The sequence below is a fragment of the Balaenoptera borealis genome (assembly GCF_965194805.1).
Source record: "Balaenoptera borealis genome assembly, chromosome: 5".
NCBI lineage: Eukaryota > Metazoa > Chordata > Mammalia > Artiodactyla > Balaenopteridae > Balaenoptera > Balaenoptera borealis.
The window spans coordinates 86,919,921-86,941,515 of record NC_138862.1 but is presented as its reverse complement, the minus strand read 5'-3'; the positions used below and the strand labels follow the sequence as shown (position 1 = coordinate 86,941,515).

The window sequence follows — 21,595 nt, the reverse complement described above, 5'->3', positions numbered from 1 at the left end:
TATCTTCCAGGTCACTTATCCATTCTTCTGCCTCAGTTATTCTGCTATTGATTCCTTCTAGAGAATTTTTAATTTCATTTATTGTGTTGTTTATCATTGTTTGTTTGCTCTTTAGTTCTTCTAGGTCCGTGTTAAATGTTTCTTGTATTTTCTCCATTCTATTTCCAAGATTTTGGATCATCTTTACTATCATTATTCTGAATTCTTTTACAGGTAGACTGCCTATTTCCTCTTCATATGTTTGGTGTGGTGGGTTTTTACCTTGCTCCTTCATCTGCTGTGCGTTTCTCTGTCTTCTCCTTTTGCTCAGCTTACTGTGTTTGGGGTCTCCTTTTTGCAGGCTGCAGGTTCGTAGTTCCCGTTGTTTTTGGTTTCTGCCCCCAGTGGGTAAGGTTGGTTTAGTGAGTTGTGTAGGCTTCCTGGTGGAAGGGACTGGTGCCTATGTTCTGGTGGATGAGGCTGGATCTTGTCTTTCTGGTGGGCCAGACTGCATCCAGTGGTGTGTTTTGGGGTGTCTGAGAACTTATGATCTTAGGCAGCCTCTCTGCTAATGGGTGGGTTTGTGTTCCTGTCTTGGTAGTTGTTTGGCATGGGGTGTCCAGCACTGGAGCTTGCTGGTCATTGAGTGGAGCTGGGTCTTGGCATTGAGATGGAGATCTTTGGGAGCGCTTTCACCATTTCATATTACGTGGGGCCGGGAGGTCTCTTGTGGACCAGTTTCCTGAACTCGGCTCTCCCTCCTGACAGTCTCTGGCCTGACAGCCAGCCGAAGCACCAAGACCCTGTCAGCCACACGGCATGCATGTAAGTAAATGGCAGCACTCCCCATCTGGTTATGCAAGCTGGAGAGCAAGGTATCATCCTTGTCACTTATATAATGGGCATAAAAAGATATCAAAGGCAGCAGCTGTGCCCAGTCAGAGTGGCGCAGTGGGCATCGTGCGAGTGGGCGCCTGGCTCATATAGCCATTTCTTATACAGGTGTGAAAAAAAATCAAGAAAAAATAAATCATATCTTTGTGAAGATATTTTTATGAAGACATTCTGTGTATTTTAACAGTAGTAAAGTTTTAAATGTCTAATTTTCAACATGGTAATATTTACAGGGTATATACCTACAGCCAAAGTTTAGTCTAATGCAAGTGATGGACAACAGAACCCAGTCAATTGTTTGTTTTATATGTTTTATATTTTTAGAATTCAGATGTCTCGATATAGCTCCCATTTTGATAAATAGAAGCACATTTTTAAGCATATTGGTTTGGCCAAAAAGCTCATTCAGGTTTTTCCGTAACATTTTACAGAAAAACCCAAATGAACTTTTTGGCCAACCCAATATTAAAAAACGAACACTGACCACCTATTTTTTTCCAGGCACTGTGCTATCTACTGCATATACAGAGATAAATAGTATTATCTCCACCTTCAAGAAACAGCCTAAACATCCCAAATAGCTTGTGTGTCTTCTACCCATTTTCCCCGTCATCAATCCTGGCAGATGGCTTAATTCTATAGAAGGGAAGAGAAGCTTAGCTTGTTCATATGCAAGCAGTTGGTAAGCAAATGAAGGTTATTTTACTTGGATCACATTTCATCACTATCATTTCATGAGCTTCTTCAGAGCTGCCCAATATAGTAGTGAATAGACAAATCTGGCTATTTAAGTTAATTAAAATAAAAGAAAATAAATTAAATCAGTTATTCAGTCACACTAACCACATTTCAAATGATCAGTAGCCACATGAGGCTAGTGGCTAGTGTGTTGGACAGTGCAGGTATAGAACATTTCCATCATTGCAGAATGTTCTGTTAAACAGAACTGTTTTAGAGTATGGCTTTTGCTTTTTAAAGGTATTGTCTTTGGTTACAGAGTTAGTAATCCTAATTTTTCATAGCAGCAAATTACTCAATATGTCAGACTGAAGCCCAAATTAGATATACAGATATGCAGATATAGAGATGTATATGCAGATATAGATATAGAAGTAGATATGAATATTTATTGTATACAGGTACCCAACTCTGACATTCATTCTTAAGGAGGAAAAGGATAAGTCAGTCAGTAATTAGCAGAATCAACCCTCTGAACTTTAAATCTGAGTGGGTGATAGTTTCAGCAATTCTTTGTGGCTTTTACACTATGATTGAAATTTTCCTGGCTGCTGTATTCTCTACAGTGATCTTGTTGGAAAGTATAAAATCTGTAATTACAGAATTAGCTCACAGAAGAATTAGACAGGGTATGTGCTTTGTAAATGTCATTTGATATTTGCATGCGGCATTTAAATTCCTCCTAGTGGTAATGAACCACAAAGTTCTTTGTATTGTTTCTGAGTTGTTTTCTTTCGTTAATTTTGATTCTCCTTGCAGCCGGCATTTTAAAAGTTACTGGAAAAGTTAGACTTTTGTGTTTAATAATGCCACTGACATTCAGTAAGCTTAATAAAGAAATGAGAACCCAAGAACTATATGAGGAGATTTTAATCTCTGATCTACTGTTTCCTTGAATTAATTACTGGAGAAAGTAGAACGGGCTCCCAAAATCTTATCCTCAGAGTTCAAGGAGGGGGAAGAAATAAAACAAGTACAGATGGACATAGTGAACTGCATTACAAGTGGATTAAATGTCATAATGAAGACATGTTCTCATGCAATTTTTTTGAGTTTTACTATTTGTTTTTATGGTTTCTATTAGTGTGTGACTAGGATGGTAAGTTTTACTTTACATAAGCAATTTTCCTCACATTTGTAAGTCATTCATTTTGGCTCTTGGCACTATTTCTTAATAGTATCTTCAATGGTCAAGTGTTCTTGAATTTTCATTGTCATTAACACAGGTGTTTATTTTCATGAATGAAACTCTTCATCTTGCAAAATCTTATTTGGCTTTAAATAGTTTTTAATTATGTGGATGCTCTGGGTTTGTTTGTTTGTTTCTGTCATGTAAGCAGGATCTTGCATATGGTGATCCTCTGGCCAACTTTGGCACTGCTCTGCTTTACAGAATCCTCACTGGGGCCCTCAGTCATGTACTCATATGCACATGTTCACCCCCATATTCCCTTATAATTAATAATCCAGTGTGATCTGACAAAACACATTCGAATTTTATAACTTCTACTGGACTTCCTTTAAAAAGTTTATTATACTTTTAAAATTGCAGTTCAAAACAAAATTAAAGAACATAGATAAGCAAATTTTTCTTATTTTCTTAAAAGGAATATTCATAGTCTCCTCCTACCCTGCAAAGATAGGCACTGTGAACATCAGGGTTAGGTCCTTTTCTCTATGTATACATGTGTATGCACATATATTCTTCACAAATACAGGATCATATATATTATTTTATAACATGGACTTTTTATTTCACTATTTATCCTGAATATCTTTCTTATCCTATAACCTCTTAAGAAATGATAAACTGTTCTAGAACATCATTTGTAATGCAAGTACATAATTTACTGAACTATCCGTATCACTGGATATTTTGCTTGTTTCTGACACTGTGGCTTTATTATCAATAACCTTTTGATTTGTTCACTCTAGTACACATTTACTTTTTATATTAGTAGAGAAATTTCTGAAAATTATTAGAAATAGCCAAATTTTAGTATTCTTCTATTTTTATATAACAATCTACTTTAATTTTGCTCATCCAAAACAATAATTCATAAGTTATTTGACTCAGCCCTGTGGAATCGCATATTTTCTCAGCATTCAGTTCCTCAGATTTTTACCCACCTGCCAATGCCTTTTTCCTACACTCCCTCTTGCTCTCATCCTCTGTCTTCCTAAAAACCTACTCCTATGTATTTTATTAACAGGGATACATAATTAATTAAAAACAACTTAATGTTTTCCTTCCTGAAGTTATTTGCATTTTAACAGGGGTCAAACCCTTATATTAACAAGATGAGTCTCTAATGGAGGAATTGTAGGCATCCACCAGAAGGTTGGAGAAGACCCCTATAAACAAATCACATAATGTATTGCTTATTCTTCTTATTTTAAGGTTTTGGGCGGTAAATGTTACCTGCTCTGTCTACTCATCAGTTAAGCTGCAAATATGCTTGATATACCTCAAGTCCTTCATATAAGTCAAGGGGACAAAATAGAGAGTTAGCAACTTCAGGCACAGATTACCTGCTGTTGCAATACTAGGATGCCTAGCATAGTGCCAAGCATACAATGGATGCACAAATCTATCTGTTATTTAATTAGTCAACCAACAGTGATTTAGGCTGCGGTCATTGATCTCTAGATTGCTGACTTTATTTGCTTTTGCTGCCAATCGCTGAAATTCTGTTACAGATGATATGCAGGAGATGCTCGTGAGCTATGTTCATGGTTCCTTTATATATAAGAGAAAGAATGGTCCTACAAAATCAGGAACATTTGTCCTGAGTCAAAGGCGGGGGGATGAGAAACTGTGGCATAGACAAACTCCAGCCCCATTATGCAAAAAATATGAATAAGACATGGCTCTGCCAACATTCCGAAAAGGGAAACAGTTGTTTAAATAAGTCACTATTATAAATACAATAATAGAATAATATGCATGGTAAAATGGTACCAAAAGAATGAACCATGAACTTTGCCTGGAGAGGTCAGGGAAATCTTCACCCAAGAGACACTGCTTGAGCAGGGTCATAAAGGATGAAAAAAAGTTTGTTAGGTATATGGAAAGAGAGGAAGGAACATTGTACAGAAGAGTGAAAGAATGTATCAAGTTCAATAAATGGTAGATATTATGATCCTGGGCCACAAAGTATCAGGCTCCCAGTAGCAGAGGATCAGATTGGATTTATCACACTGGAATTATTATAGAGGCTTTGTGTGCTGTGCTAAGGGGCTGGGGTTCTATTCTCTAGGCCAGTGGTTCACCATCCCAGCTGTCCATTAGTACTGCCTGGGGAGATTTTTAAAAGTACAGATGTCCAGGACCCATCTACATGTGTTTGAGGGGTAGCAGATATGTTAGTTCCACTTTGGATGTGACAAGTTGGGGATACCTGTGGGGCACTGAAGATGAAGACGGAAATAACTCATTAGTGGTGGGATATATGAGCCTGGAGCTTTGCAGAAGGCTGTGAGCCCTAAATTTCTGTGGGTACAGAGCACATGGTACACTAACCTAAGTATAGGTAAAGTTGTGCTTGCGTCTCAACCTAACAACATAGCAGCTCTCTAACCTTGGGCAAATTACTTCTCTTTGAGCCTCAGTTTCTTAATTTGTAAATGAAGGTGCTATGGGACCCAAATGAGATATAAATGAGAGAGTGCTTTGTGAAGTATTATGTGGCTATGCAGTTTTATTATTATCATTAATGACTCAAGTACATATAATCAAAATATTTTCTTTGTGTGCACATGGTGCAGAAGAAAATATCAGACCAGGAACAAGTGATTTGTCTTCAAGTCTCAATTTTGTTATTCTCTACCTGGTGATCTTAGGTACTTTATATCACTCCTTATATTTCAACATCCATAAAGTGAAAGTTGGATGAGATCAGTGGTTTTGAAACTTCGCTCAGCGGAGTCTTAGCATTTTTCATTGAGATACCTCAAGGGCTCCAAAGGGATGGGGCATGGGGAGACTACAACAGTCCTACTTTCAGCTGGCTTATGTACTGAACTTTTCTATGGGGTTCTTTAAAAGAACATGTTTTAAAGCTAGGAACAGAAAAGTCTGAAAATTTCTGAGTTAGATGATCTCAAACGAACTTTCCTTCTGGAACATCCTATGGTCCTACAGTATTATAAATCATTCAGCCTCTCCAAATCCCTGCCTTCTCCACAAGACTATATGGAGGAATAGTTATGAAAAGGCTCCCAAAGCTGTAAGATAATTCTCTAAAGTTGCTTACTGACAATATCCAGATACCAAGTGATATTATATCCACATCCACACTATGTCACTTAATTGGATTTTTTATTCTTTATGTTTTATGTATAAATATTGCAGGATAGGGATGAAAATACTCATCATACATGCCAACTCTAGTAGCTACCCAGACCCTATGATAACCTGGTTTCTGTGTTTGCATTTGGGTTCCCCAGTAAAGAATGCTGTGATCAAATATTAATTTCCAACATAAGCATAGAAAGAACACAGGCACACATATTAGTATTTTTCATTCCTCTTAGAGGCAAAAATTTGCTTCCTGTGTGGTCAGTACAGCTTGATTCCAAAACATGCCTCCGACTTTCACTTTTGCCTATAGGGGTTTTAGTCCTGTGGGGAATTATGCCTAAATTTCACAGCTGAGCTCTCTCCTGTGGTACCAAGGGAATTCTGTCCTATTAAAAAAAAAAAAAGTCTTATTCAGTAAGTGTAAGGGAACTTCCTCAACCTGATAAAGGGCATTTTAGTGGTGAAAGACTTACCCCTAAGGTCAGGAACAAGGTAAGGATGTCTTATCTCACTACTTCTTTTTAACAGTGTACTGGATGTTCTCACCAGTGGGATAAAGCAATAAAAAGTTCCTGGAAAAGGCCTTTTATCCAGAATATATAAAGAATTCTTACAATACAGTAAAAAGAAGATAAAACAACCCAATTTAAAAATGGGCAAAAAGATTTTAATAGACATTTCATCAAAGACGATATATAGATGTCAAATAAGCACACAGAAATATGCTCAGTATCATGAATCATTGGTGAAATGGAAATAAAAACTGCAATGATATACCCCTACACATTTGCTAGAATGGCTAAAATAAAAAAGATTGTCTATGCAAAATGTTGGTGAAGACATGGAGCAACTGGAACTCTCACACACTGCTGGTGGAAATGTAAAATGATAAAACTACTTTGGAAGATAGTTTGGTAGTATCTTAAAAAGTTAAATACGTTGGGACTTCCCTGGTGGCGCAGTGGTTAAGAATCTTCCTGCCAATGCAGGGGACACCAGTTTGAGCCCTGGTCCAGGAAGATTCCACATGCCGTACAGCAACTAAGCCCGTGCGCCACAACTGCTGAGCCTGCGCTCTAGAGCCCGTGAGCCACAACAACTGAGCCCGCGTTCCACAACTACTGAAACCCGCACGCCTAGAGATCTGCAACAAGAGACGCCACCACAATGAGAAGCCCGCGCACCGCAACGAAGAGTAGTCCCCACTCACCGCAATCAGAGAAAGCCCGTGTGCAGCAACAAAGACCTGATGCAGCCAAAAATAAATAAGTAAATAAATAAATTTAAAAAAAAGTTAAATACATACCTACCATACTACTCAAACATTTCACTCACTCCTAGGTATTTACCCAAGAAAAACAAAAGCAAATGTTGACTCAAAGACTTACACACTATACTCATAGCCACTTTATTTTTAGTAGCCCCAAATTGGAAATAACCCATATGTTCACATTACCACCTGTCTACTAGGTAAATGAATAAACGAATTGTGGTATAGCCATAGAATGGAATACTTCTCAGCAACAGGAGGGTACAACCAATGATATATGCAAAAACAGGGATATACCTCAAAATAATTTTTTGAAGTGAAAAACGCCAGACAAAATATAGATACTATGTAATTTTATTCATACAAACTCTAGAAAATGCAAATTACACTATAATAATAGAAAGCAGATCAGTGGTTGCTTTGGGACAACAGGGGTGGGATGGCAGGGACCAAGGAGGAGCAGGAGGAAAAGATTACAAAGAGACTTTTTGGGGTGATGGATATGTTCATTATTTTGACTGTGGTGATGCTTTCATGAGTCTACACATACGTAAAAACTCATCAAACTATAATTTTTAAACATATGGGGTTTACTGTATGTCAATTACATCTCAATAAAGTTTTAACAAAAATTAATTACCTGTCATTTTTGGTGAGTATTAGTCTTCTATTTTTACTTCATTAGAAAGAAACCCATGACTTGCTGTGGAACTTGAGCAAGTTACTAACATCACTGGGATTCAATTTCCTCAATTTTAAGAAAGAGTTGACTTCTACAATGATAAAAGATCCCTTCCATCATCTCTAATTTATGATATACAAGCCACATTCAAGAAGATGGAGAAGTCCTAAACTCCGATACTTAAATTTTAATGACAAAGAAATTTTCTTCTGGAATAAGGAAGGGTGGAAGCATTATAATTTGACATATAGACTCTGACTGTGGCTCTTGTACCATCAGCTGCTATGGCTCCTTTTATTGAATTTTCAGTTTGTGAGGCACTTGTGGAAGATTACACCTGAGCCCAGGCTGAGTCGGTCCCAGGATGATAATCAACCAACAGGAGGATCTGAGGCATCTGAGTGCCCCTGGGTCACTTCAGATTCTTTTTAGATCTTATACAATTAATATAAATTTGTAGTGTCCATGAGATTGAAATTGATGTAGGCTGAAAAGCCAGAATGCTTTAAAATTCTGTTCCAAAAATCCTTAAATGTTTATAAACAATGCTTTCTGGAATGATAGGAATTGAAAGGAGTGTGAATAATTTTATTAATATTAATCTTTATTTTCCAAACAATAATTGAAAGAAAAAACTAATAAATAATGTTAGCATTCATTGAATGCTTATTTGGTTTCAGGCACTGTGCTTTGCATATGTTATGTCATTTAATCCTCAAAACTATTCAATATTATATTTACTTTTTTACAAAAAAAATGAAGGATGCCACTCCTGAGATAAATGCCCAGTATCACATAGCTAGTAAAGTGCCAAGTATTAACTATTTTCACCACAGTATTTACAGATCATGAATTTAACCTGAGCCATGTGGGTTTTTGATTCTGTTTCATTCCACTTCTAACTTACAGACTGGCCTTCAAAGTCACTTAACGCTCTTCATGTTCTGAGGTCTGCACTTTGAAAATGAAGATAATGATTTTCTTACAATCCACACATGGAGGACATAAGAAATAAGACATAATCAGATGGCAAAAAAAACTTATTTGCATTGATAGCAACATCTTCTATAAAAATTAGAAAAATAATTTTCATAGGTTTGGTATTTATCATTTATAGGTGTATCCCAAATGTCAACACAATTAATCTTGCTTTTTTTTTAAGATTAAAATAAATTGACTGAACACTTCTATCCTTTTAGGAAGTAGAAAACTCACCACCTTTCCCCACCACCCCACCTTCAGAGAGTTATCTATTAACTGGTGTTTTCCTGGACACTTGTAGTTCTCATTTTCTATTCTAGCTGAACTCTGAGTCTCACTGTTATTTCATCCCCAATGATTATTCTTTTTGCTCTGTCTTACACAAAAATAGGGAGGGGCAAAGATTTTCTTTGATTCCAGAATAATGTCAATTTGTACAGATAACTCCTCTGAAGTTTTAAGGCAATGGAAGAGGGGAGTTACAGCACAAAACTACATAGAAAACAGTTTAAAACAGAGCATTAGACAATTCTTTTCTTAAAACTCTTTCCGTAGCCCTGTTAGCAGAAATTATTCACCAACTTGCTCTCTTTAGGCTCCAGTCTTCTGCCATATAATCTGAGCACTTTTTCTGTCTAATACCTCTGTCATTTTTCTCTTCCTCACTGAAACCCCCATATTTGTGATAACTTTCCATGATGAACAGTTCAGCTAATACTTTAATACATTTCCTTCCAAACTATAATCCTCCATCCTCATCTTCCACACTAACAGGCAGTTTCCTTTTCAAAAACATTTGTCTCCCTAAGAGAAATTCAGATGCCATCCACTGACATACACTTTTAAAAAACCTCATTTCATATTTAATGTACTAATACCTTGCTAATTTGCAGTTACTTGTCTGGTAACCTTAATACAAACCAGAAAGTAAGCATAAATGGTTCATAGGAAGCCAAAGTCACCATCTCAGGCAACTTATTTATAAAAATAAAATTGTATAAGAAGTAATAGTAATGATCAAAATGATAAGAAAAACATTAAAAGAGTTTGTCTTACAGATACATGTAAATCAATGAAAGTAGAACACTCCTTCACACCATATACAAAAATAAACTCAAAATGGTTTAAAGACCTAAATATAAGACATGACACCATAAAACTCCTAGAAGAGAACACAGGCAAAACATTCTAGGACATAAATCATAGCAATATTTTCTTAGATCAGTCTCCCAAGGAGAAAGAAATAAAAGCAAAAATAAATAATAAAAGCTTTTGCACAGCAAAAGAAACCATCAAAAAAATGAAAAGACAGCCTACAGAATGGGAGAAAATATTTGCAAATGATGTGACCAACAAGGGGTTACAAACAGCTCATACAACTCAATAACAAAAAGCAAACAGCCCAATCAAAAAATGGGCAAAAGACCTAAATAGACATCTCTCCAAAGAAGACATACAGATGGCCAAGAGGCACATGAAAAGATGCTCAACATTGCTAATTATTAGAAAAATGCAAATCAAAACCACAGTGAGGTATTGCCTCACATCTGTCAGAATGGCCATCATCAAAAAGTCTTCAAATAATAAATGCTACAGAGGGTGTGGAGAAAAGGGAACCCTCCTACACTGTTGGTGGGAATTAAAATTGGTGCAGCCACCATGGAGAACAGTATGGAGGTTCCTTAAAAACTTAAAATACAGTTACCATATGATCCAGCAATCCTACTCCTGGGCATTATCCAGAGAAAACCATAATTAGAAAAGATACATGCCCCCCAATGTTCATAGCAGCACTATTCCTAATAGCCAATATATGGAAACAACCGAAGTGCCCATCAACAGACAATGGGTTTAAGATGTGGTAAATATATACAATGGAATACTACTCAGCCACAAAAAAGATGAAATATTGCCATTTGTAGCAACATGGCTAGACCTAGAAAAATATCATACCAAGTGAAGTAAGGCAGATAGAGAAAGACAAATATTATATGATATCACTTATATGTGGAATCTAAAAGATAATACAAATGAATCTATATACAAGACAGAAATAGACTCATAGACATAGAAAATGAACTTATGGTTACCAAAGGGGAAAGAGAAGGGGGAGAGGGATAAATTTGGAGTATGAGATTAACAAATACAAAGTACTATACATAGAACAGATAAGCAACAGGATTTACTATATAGCACAGGGAACTATATTCAATATCTTATAATAACTTATAATGGAAAATAATTTAAAAAATTATATATATATAACTAAATCACTTTGCTATATACCTGAAACTAACACAGTATTGTATATCAATTATACTTCAATCAAAAGAAGAGTTTGCCTTAAATGTAAAACAAAACAAAAGAACCCTCAAAAGCCAAAGTTCTCTTAGTAAAAATGCTGACTTCCATTGTTTAAAAAATGAGCAGTAATTAAGGAGTATAAGAACAGTTCCTGGATATGACATGCTCTCAGTTATGAGTATAATACATTAATGAACTAATTTCTCATGAGATGGATGAATGATTAGAAAATAGCAATTATGATAAAATAAGGTACACATGAAGATAAGTCAACTCTGCTGCACAAAGTACTGGGAAAGAAAACTGAGACAAAAAGCAAAAACAAAAAATAACCACCACTGGAATACAAAAGCCTAGAATTTTCTCTTTAACTGATAACTAGTAGAGGCAGTATGAAGCTTTAATTCAAATATTTGAAATTCCGTGCTAATTTAAAATCCAATACCACCAGCTAGAATATGAAATAAATTTTGTAAAGGAAAAAAAATGGTTGAAATATTTACATATTTGACCACATTTTAATAAATATAAATAAACAGATGAATTATTAACTTCCTACTTTGTACAGCAAAATCTTCAAGAAGGAGACACCACTGACCTAGGCTTTAAAGGAATAACATTTACTAAATTTAGAGCCATGACACTCCAGGTGGAGGAAGCACAAAGCCAAGGCACAAACGAGCCAATTACTTTTTATTCCATCAAGAGGACACTAATATCATCATGGATGAGTAGAATGTAGCTCCTGGAATGAAAAGCTGAGGGGTCACTACTCCAATGAAACGAGTGATAGAATGATTAAGTTAAAATAAGTATTTCCTCAGAATACTGGTAGAGTGGATAAAAAGTCCTGAATTTTTTCTTTTCTCTTTTTCTTTTTTCTTTTTTTTGGAGGGGGGTTAGAGGAGGTTGGGGAAGAGAATTCAACACTGATGCAAGTTCTTAACAAAAATATGTACATTTAACTTAAATTTACAGGTTAGCCTTATGATGTGACTAATGCCATTGTCTAATACAAATGTCTGGAACACATTTTTCTCTATGTATTTATATTAGTATTTATTATTTCTTTATTATATGCATGTTATGTTACTTATCAAGTAAACCCAAATACATGGAACATCTAAACTTTGTATGCAAGGATGTAAATAATATACTCAAGCAATCTAGTGCACATTCCAAGAAAAAAGGCATTCACCATGTCCCCCAAATCTCAGGCTATTTTTCCATTCTCCTTCAATTCAAAGATCTTGCCTAACCACAGACTGAGAACCACTCAAAGAAGCTAGAATCACTCCAGGGAATTTTATATTTAGCAACTCACCTGGGTCACTGGTCTCTGTCCATGCCCCATATTTAATATAATATGCTAATCTTTGAATATTGAAGTTTTCCAAATAATAAAGTTTTCTATGAATGACCTAGCCACACGTACACACATTAGCAATTCATTATGTTTAATTTAGACCTCATCAGTGCATTACATCAAGTCCTAAAAAGACACAAAACAATATATTCTGAAAAGTATTGGGTTCTACCTTTTGATATTTTAAAGAGTGCATTCTTTTCTTTCATGAATTCAAATGCTATACTTTCTGGGCTTAACCTCTGTGTCAAGCTGTCAAGATGATAACCATCTGTTTGATTGGTAATTTTTTTTTTTTTTTACTATGTTTGACATACTTTTAATGGTTTCTATTGATTTTTTCTTCCTAGCAATTGTATATGGTGATCAAAATATTTAATATGAGACTTTCCTGTTCTGTCTTCAAGTAGACAGTATAAGCTGTGTTCAAAAATATATTTTTAAAAATCCATATAAGACAGTGTTATGAACATTGTACATGAAAAAGGTAGAAAGAATTTAGCAAATTGGCTCTTGTTCCCGTAATGAAACTTAAAAATAAGATTTAAAGTAGATTATAAAACAATCTTTAAAAACACACACAAACAAAAACAACTGAGCAAAGAATAGGAAAAAACAGAAATTTGATGACCAGCAAAGTTTTCCATAGTGAGCTCAGAAAAATCAAAGACCAGTTTGCTGAAAGAAATAAAACCTATAAGGCAATTAAATGTTTTCCAGGGCAATTAAATGATTGCCCCAACCATCACTCTCCTCTTACCTCCTTCTTTCTTAGTCTGGAAAGGAACAGTAGTGGAAATTCTGCAGAGATTCTTATACATTGTGAAAATTACCTAATCAGCTTTGTAAAAGCTATAGAATCTCAATTACCATCATATCTTAATAGGATTTGGAATCCAATTGATCCAAATTTTGTCTAGATGCCATTTGTGTGTGGCAAAATGAACCAGACAATTTTGTTTCTTTCTGAACTATACATTTAAGTTTTTGTACCAGAAAGATGTATCCTAACATCCCACCCCTGTGCTACACTTTCTTTTAAACCCCCAGCACAGCAGCACCAACAGGATTTTTCACGGAGGAAGTACACAGGCTACTCCTGAACAACCAACTATTTTGCAGACTGGCTTTCTCCTCAAATTTGGCTCCTAGATGCCCAGAGCACCCACCTGAGCAGACATATCCTACATCTTCAGATGAGAGAGATAAATGAACTCCATAGAGGGCAATATGAATTCTAAGATAGAAGTTAAGAAGAAAAATCAACCCCCTTACTCTTTTTTACAGGACTAGAAAAAGTTGTGTGTGTGCTTACCTGATGGCAGTGAGCTTGCTCTCTGTGCCAATGAAATTAATCCTGAAGCTAATGTGAACTGCGCCTGACTTCAGAATAGCAGCTCCTTCTGCTATTATCTGACAGCACTACCCTTTCAGAGAGTCTTCTGGCCTTGTGCTGTGGACATTTGCTTCCTGAAAAGATAGTTGATTGGACAGTTTAACTTTGTGAAGTTTGGGTGAATCTAATGATATTTTTCTCCATATAAGTTGCATGCATGTGAAACTGAACTTATACATGATTAAGAGGAGTCTTTTCTGCCCATTTAGCCTTTGCATCATTTACCAGATGCAGATATCTTAGGAAGATAGAATCTAAATTTTTAAGTTATTTTGGATGCTTAAGTAAGTCCTGGGTGAACATGAAGGTTGGATGAGTCAACTAGAATTTTAGACTTGGCTAGACTTACTTTGGAACTAGGACTTGCAGCTGGCAACTGGGCAGTGATTCAGGAGGTAGCTGATGCTAAAAGAAAAAAAAAAGAATGTATTAGACTTATATGGTTATAATCAGCTCCTAACCTCTTTAAAAACACCCCTAATTTCCCTTGTGGTGGTTTCTTTTTCCATCCAAGTAGTTTCTGGATGTTAATTTTAATCTGATTTCATCGGGACACCAATGTGGGGAGAATAAAGGGCAAGGCAGGTGAGTAGCAGAGGGATTTTTATCTGAGCTCCAATCATTCACTGGTGCCTCTGGTTGAAAACACCAGAAAAATGAAAGCGACAGAAACAGCTAAAAGCAAATTTAAGAAGAGAAGCTGGAATGCTCAAGTCTAAAGGTAGTTACTAGAGGAAGGAGAAGCTCAGAAATTAATGTGTAATTAATGTCTCATGAGAAGAAGTTGGTAGAAGAAGAGGCGGAGGAGACAGGAGGGAACGCGGAGGAGACAGGAGGGAACATGGAGGAAGAAAGGGAGAGAAGGGGAAAAGGTATGAACTTCATTACTTGATTAAAGCTAGGTCCTCAGCTTAAGCTCAGTTTTGCTGTCATAAGATGACCCCAACATCTCAATAACTCATAACATTTCTTTCTCTCTTATACTACATGTCTCTCATAGGTCAACTGCCGTAACCACAGAACCAGCCCCAAACTGGCCCTATCTTGTTTCTAACAGGATACTGAGTTGTTTTTCAGAGACAACAGAACAAAACCCAAAGCATGTGCAGAGGAGAAGATCTTGACCTCAAAAAACACCCAGAACCAAAGTTTCTCCCCCCACGGAACCAAAGGCCCGGACGTGACCGGAACCTGAACGCTGGAACACTTTCAGAAGCGGAGGGTCCAGACTGAAGCCCTTTACCGTCCCTTACTGCAAATGGCCAAGTTCCAAAGTCCCTCCAGGGCTTCTGCATACCGACCCTCCTCCCCTAACTCATAAAAGTTTGACTGAACCCCAGTTTGACAAAACTGAACTGTACCTCCTGTCTCCTTGCTGGTTGTCCTCACAATAAAGTTTTTTCTTTTCTCAAAAGCCGGTGTCATAGTATTTGCTTGTACGTGTGTCAGGCAACAAGCCCTTTGCTTGGTAATGAGACAGGAGGGGAAGGGGCAGGACCCAACCACCAGATAAATGAAGAAGGGGCACAGCTGTTAGGATGCGATAAAAACTGGCCGGAACCAGCTGAAACCAAGATGGCTTCGAGAACAGTCAGGTCATTGATCTTTAGCTCACTATACCTTTGCTGTAATACTAAAAACCACTCCCCCTTACCCCCCGGACAGTTCTGAGATGGACCATAAAAGGCCAAAAAGTGGGTGGTGGCCCAATTCCTGGAAAATCCCCACCTTTCCCCAAAATAACAAGAATATTCCTCCCACTTGTTAGCATGTGAAATCACTCAGCCCATAAAAACTGACAATCCCCTGCCCTGAGGTCACTTTCACTTTCTGAGACAGTCTGCATTCTGCCTATGGAGTGCGTATCTCTCTAAATAAACTTGCTTTTGCTTTTCTTTGGCTCACTCTTGAATTCTTTTCTGCACAAAGCCAAGAAGCTTCACTTGGCGGTCTGTCCTAAGGGTTCCTGCGGGTCCCAGGACATGACATTTCCCTCTCCTGCCACAGTAATACTGCTGCTGGGCAGCTCATTGTCTTCACTTAGGATGTGGGCTGGTAGACTGGGAGGCCTTAATGGAGGTTTCAGAGGGAAAACAGCATACCAAAATCACAAGACAGAAGCTCAGAGGGACACACTTCATCTCTGCTCACATTTCATTTGTCAAAGCAAGTCAAATGGCCAAGCCTGAAGTCAGTAGGGTGGGAATGTATAGTTTGAAAATATATAATCATCAAGTAATATGTAATAACTAAAAATATTCAAGAGAAAAGATGCCATTTCTACCTTCTTGGGAGTAGTGGTCAGGGCATTTCATAGAATGCCCTTCAGTTTAGGTTTTTCTGATGATTTTCCTCGTAATTAGAGGGGTTATGGGTTTTGGGGGAGGAAGACCACAGAGGAGAAGTGCCATGCTCAGCACAGGATATCAAGGGTAGGTACTATCAATATGACTCATCACTGTTGATATCAACCTTGAGGGAGAGCTTGTCAGATTGCTCCACTGTAAAGTTATTTTTCTTCTTTTCCGTACTTTACTCTTTAGATGGAAGTCATTATGCACAGCCCACACTTAAGGAGTGGGGAGTTTTGTTCTACCTTTTGAGAGCATTTCACTCTTTTTACGGGTGAGGGATCTGAGGTTTTCAGAGTTTAAGCCCAAGTTAACATAGTTAATTAAGTGGCATCAAGGTTGAAACTCACATCTGTCTGACTTATGAAACTATTCTTTTTTCAGTGCTACACATAAAGAAGCATAAAAATAGGGAAATGATTAGAAAAATAGAAGGATATGTTTATGAGTTTGTTTTACTGAAGCATGTTGAGAGCCATGGCCCCTTGATAACAGAGACATTTAGATAATGATTCCTTAACTTGCTACTCGCTAGCATTGGGACAGGAGAGTTATGCTCCCTGACGTTTATAACGTTATCCAACTATTGTTGTAATGTGACCTATTAATCTGTCTTTCTGCAAATACACCCTGACTCCATTCTAATCACTAAGCCACTTTTCAAAAGGGAAACCAAGTTCTCACAGTGCTGTGAGGAGAGTAGAGGATGAAAATGATTTTATCTGTCCGTCTTATGGCTTCTAAGCAGTGTGGGTTTTTTTGTTTTGTTTTGTTTTTGTTTTTTTCTTGATGAGAGTTATAACTCCAGATCTGGCTAATAAAGAGAAGGCATGTTTCTGTCACAGAAATAGCTTTTGTACAAATGGGAAACTGTCACTAAGGCTGAGAAGCAGAACAACAGGATGGTCTACGTCTGGTGGGTGAAAATTGTGTGAGGTTTTTCCTTCTTACTATGGTGATACAATTCAATGTTGACATTTTAAAGTATGCGTCAGGTCTCATTTCTTTTAAAGTGTCATTGACAATGCAATTCAAAGACAGAAATGACCATGTAAAAGTATTTTGTGTTTTCTTAACGAGGATCAAATCTCTCTTCTGACAAAAAATTAAGTTACAGAGAATGTATAAAGATAAAACAGAGTTTGTGGACATTCTATATATTTCACATGAAGACGGATTTCTCTATCCATTTTTATAAACTGAATAGAGACCACTTGACGTCTGAGTCACATGTGCATACCATACATTTAATTGTAATCATATGCTACTCCTGAACGTGATTTGTTTAAATATTCTCATGTGCAGTGATTTCTAAGTTGACTGAACTCTTGGCTGGCAATCAGGAAGTCAAGTTATTCACCTCTATTTCTCATACTATAGAGACATTTATATTTTCAGAAATAATTTTCTCCCTCAATTGCTGAGATTACCTTGACTTTCTGAGGCTGTTATGTAAATCCTACACAAGGATTGAGCTTTTAGGGCAAAAACTGTTCTGTTTACCATTGTGTCCCAGCACTTAGTACATTCTAGAACACTGTATACACTTAATCAATGTTTGTTAAGTGAATATTGAATAAATATTTTCAAGAGAGAAGCATTGCATAAATTTAAGATAGTCAAAAAATACACAACTACTTCTAAAATGAAAGGCCATGTTTAAAGTCTAAGATCATTAATTTCCTTCAGCTCAGAATAAAGCTTATTTTTATGACACCAAGTATAATAGAGTCTGTATCACATAACTTGTGTGATGGCACATTTTCTTCCAAATATCCTAATCAAAGACAAAAGCTCCAAAGATGGATATTAATGGCTAACTTCTATGCTATGCCTTCAGGAAGTCACTAAAATTTTTAACCATTAGGCAGCTATTCATATGAACAGAATCTAATTTTCCTTTTGATAAGCCAATTAAATTATATTTTCTTTATACTAAATAACAAAATTGATTGAAAATTAATACTTAATGCTGATGAGAGTATGTTGAGAGAGTTACTCTCCTCTACTGCTGCTGTGAGAGTATTTTGATACAATTTTTCTGGAATATAGTTTGGGAATATATACAAAGAGGCTTTAAAGAGTTCATAGACTTTTTTAAACAAAGGAGTTCTACTTCTAGATGTTTATGTAAAATAAATCATCAGAGATGTTGTCAGAGATTAATATTTGAGGATATAAGGATGTTTGTTACATAATAATACTGATCATGAGCAAGTGTCATTTAATTTCATTGTGCTCTAATTTGGGGGGCAATGTTTATTTTTTAATTCAGTGCTAATTTTTTATCACAGTTACACATGATCATAATTTAGAGAGTCAAATTGTTGTACAAGCCTTATTACAGTAAAAAAGCAGAACTCTGACTACCTCTTTCCAATTTCTGTTGCCTAGAGGTAGCCACTTTTAGCTCTTTTAACTGATTCTTAGCATATTTGCCTCCATACTTCCACCAATCTAAAAACAAACAAACAAAGAAATAAGCAAACAAGCTTAATTTTTCAATTTTACGCATTACATACTAACTTCCAACTATGGAAAATTACAATTTAGCTTTCTTTCACTGCCTCTATCCCCAGCTTACACATACACCCTTACTCTTTCTCTTTTTTCTCAACAGAGTTTCATCATAATTTTGTATTATCACTACAGCGTGTATAGTATTATGACTATATAAACACGAGACCTTGCTCAGTCATATTGGGTACTGTTATTACTTTTCCTTAACAAGTTTGGGTTTCCTTGTTTCTTTTTTTTAATTTTTAGGTAATGCTATTGTTGTCCATTCTTAGCTTCCTATGTATTTGTAGTTCTTTTATTTACTTCCCCAGTTGTGCAAATCTTCTTTCAGTACATGCATGTACGTCAAGCATCAATGTCATCCTCCTAAAAAAAGTCTCTCATGAGCCTTTCACTTTCCACATCTGGATGTCTGAAGCTTAGCTCTTGTTTGGGGGTCTCCTTTCACCATCATCCTGGGGATTTTCTTTCCACTTCTTGTATGGAATTTCCTTTTTCCTGGATTCCATGTCTTTCTCTCTTAGTTTTCTTTGTTTTGGCAGAACACAGATTCCTGAGGAACTGCACATAAGAGGTAAATTTTTTTTTTTTTACCTTTTTGCGGTCTGAAAATTTAAAAATTTTACTCTGATACTTAAGTAACAGTACGTTGGGAATAGAATTCTAGACTAGAAAACATGTACCCTCAGAATTGTGACGCCTTTGAACTAGTGCCTTCTAGCTTCTAGAGTTGTTAATAAGAGGCTCAATAACAAAGGCTAACATTTTCTCAGCACTGACTATGCGCCAGTCACACGTCTGTATGTATTTATGTTTATTATCTCATGTAATACAACAAACCTATAAGGTAGGTGCTACTTTAATTTCCTTTTTTACAGATATGGAAGCTGAGACACAGGGTTGCAATGACTTTCCCAGAGTTATAGGGCTAGTGACTATAGAGTCTGGGATTTGAATTCAGCTGAGCTGGATGGCAAGCTCATGCTCTTAACCTCCATGCCTTACTGACAAATTGATTAGTGATATTTTCAATGAATCGTGAACTTTCAATCTGAATACATTTCTTATTATTTTATATTTTGATTTCAGTATCCTGAAATTTCACAATTCTGTGTCTTGTGGTGGGCTTTTCTCATTCATAATCATGAAGGCACAGTGAGACATTTCAGTATGGAAATGCTGTGCTTCAGTTCTGGAGAAGGTTCTTGAATTATTTCTGTGTTAGTTTCCTCCCTTCTATTTTCTCTGTTCTCTGCTTCTAAATTTGATGGACTGGCCCCACTAATTTTCCTATTCTCTGCCTGTCTTATCTTCCATAGCTTTACTTTTCTGTTTCACTTTCTATAAGCTTTCCTCAACTTTATCCTCAAGAATTTCTATTGAATTTTTAATTTCTGCTATTATATTTTAACGTCCAAGAGCTCTTCTTTGTGTCCTCTGAATGTAGTTCTTTAAAACATTCTGAGTTTTTTTCCCATAGGTTTATTATCTCATGACTATCTCTCATATATTCATATTCACATCAGTCAAACTATTTTCCGTTTTTTAAAAAGTTCTATCCAAGTTGCCATTTTTATTTTCACTTGTAATCTCATTCAGATTCGATGGAGAAATCAAAAGCTTTACAGACAAGCAAAAGCTAAGAGAATTCAGCACCACCAAACCAGCTCTAAAACAAATGTTAAAGGAACTTCTCTAGGTGGGAAACACAAGAGAAGAAAAGGACCTACAAAAACAAACCCAAAACAATTAAGAAAATGATAAAAGGAACATATATATCAATAATTACCTTAAATGTGAATGGATTAATTGCCCCAACCAAAACACACAGGCTTGCTGAATGTATACAAAAACAAGACCCATATATATGCTGTCTACAAGAGATTCAGACCTAGGGACACATACAGACTGAAAGTGAGGGGATGAAAAAAGATATTCCATGCAAATGGAAATCACAAGAAAGCTGGAGTAGCAATACTCATAGCAGATAAAATAGACTTTAAAATAAAGAATGTTACAAGAGACAAGGAAGGACACTACATAATGATCAAGGGATCAATCCAAGAAGAAGATATAACAATTATAAATATATATGCATCCAACATAGGAGCACCACAATACATAAGGCAAATGCTAACAGCTATAAAAGAGGAAATCAGCAGTAACACAATAATAGTGGGGGACTTTAACACCTCACTTACACCAATGGGCAGATCATCCAGACAGAAGATTAATAAGGAAACACAAACTTTAAATGACACAATAGACCAGATAGATTTAATTGATATTTATAGGACATTCCATCTGAAAACAGCAGATTACACTTTCTTCACAAGTGCACACAGAACATTCTCCAGGATACATCACATCTTGGGTCACAAATCAAGCTTTGGTAAATTTAAGAAAATTGAAACCATATTAAGCATCTTTTCTGACTACAACGTTATGAGATTAGAAATCAATTACAGGGAAAAAAACATAAAAAACACAAACACATGGAGGCTAAACACTACATTACTAAATAGCCAATAGATCACAGAAGAAATCAAAGAGGAAATCAAAAAATACCTAGGGTCAAATGACAACAAAAACACGATGATCCAAAATCTATGGGATGCAACAAAAGCAGTTCTGAGAGGGAAGTTTATAGCAATACAATCCTACCTCAAGAAACAAGAAAAATCTCAAATAAACAATCTAACCGTACACCTAAATGAACTAAAGAAAGAAGAACAAACAAAACCCAAAGTTAGTAGAAGCAAAGAAATTATAAAGATCAGAGCAGAAATAAATAAAATAGAAAAAATAGCA

The 21,595-nt window shown here is 36.2% G+C and overlaps 1 pseudogene across 1 annotated transcript in view; it reads right to left on the bottom strand.

Moving 5' to 3' along the window:
• LOC309629766 (endothelial differentiation-related factor 1 pseudogene) overlaps window positions 1-21,595 on the bottom strand; it is a 424,633-nt pseudogene that overhangs the window by 59,095 nt on the left and 343,943 nt on the right. Inside the window, exon 6 of the transcript XR_014249490.1 lies at window positions 13,833-14,318. The product of XR_014249490.1 is annotated as an endothelial differentiation-related factor 1 pseudogene (transcript). The remainder of the gene's footprint in view (window positions 1-13,832; window positions 14,319-21,595) is intronic.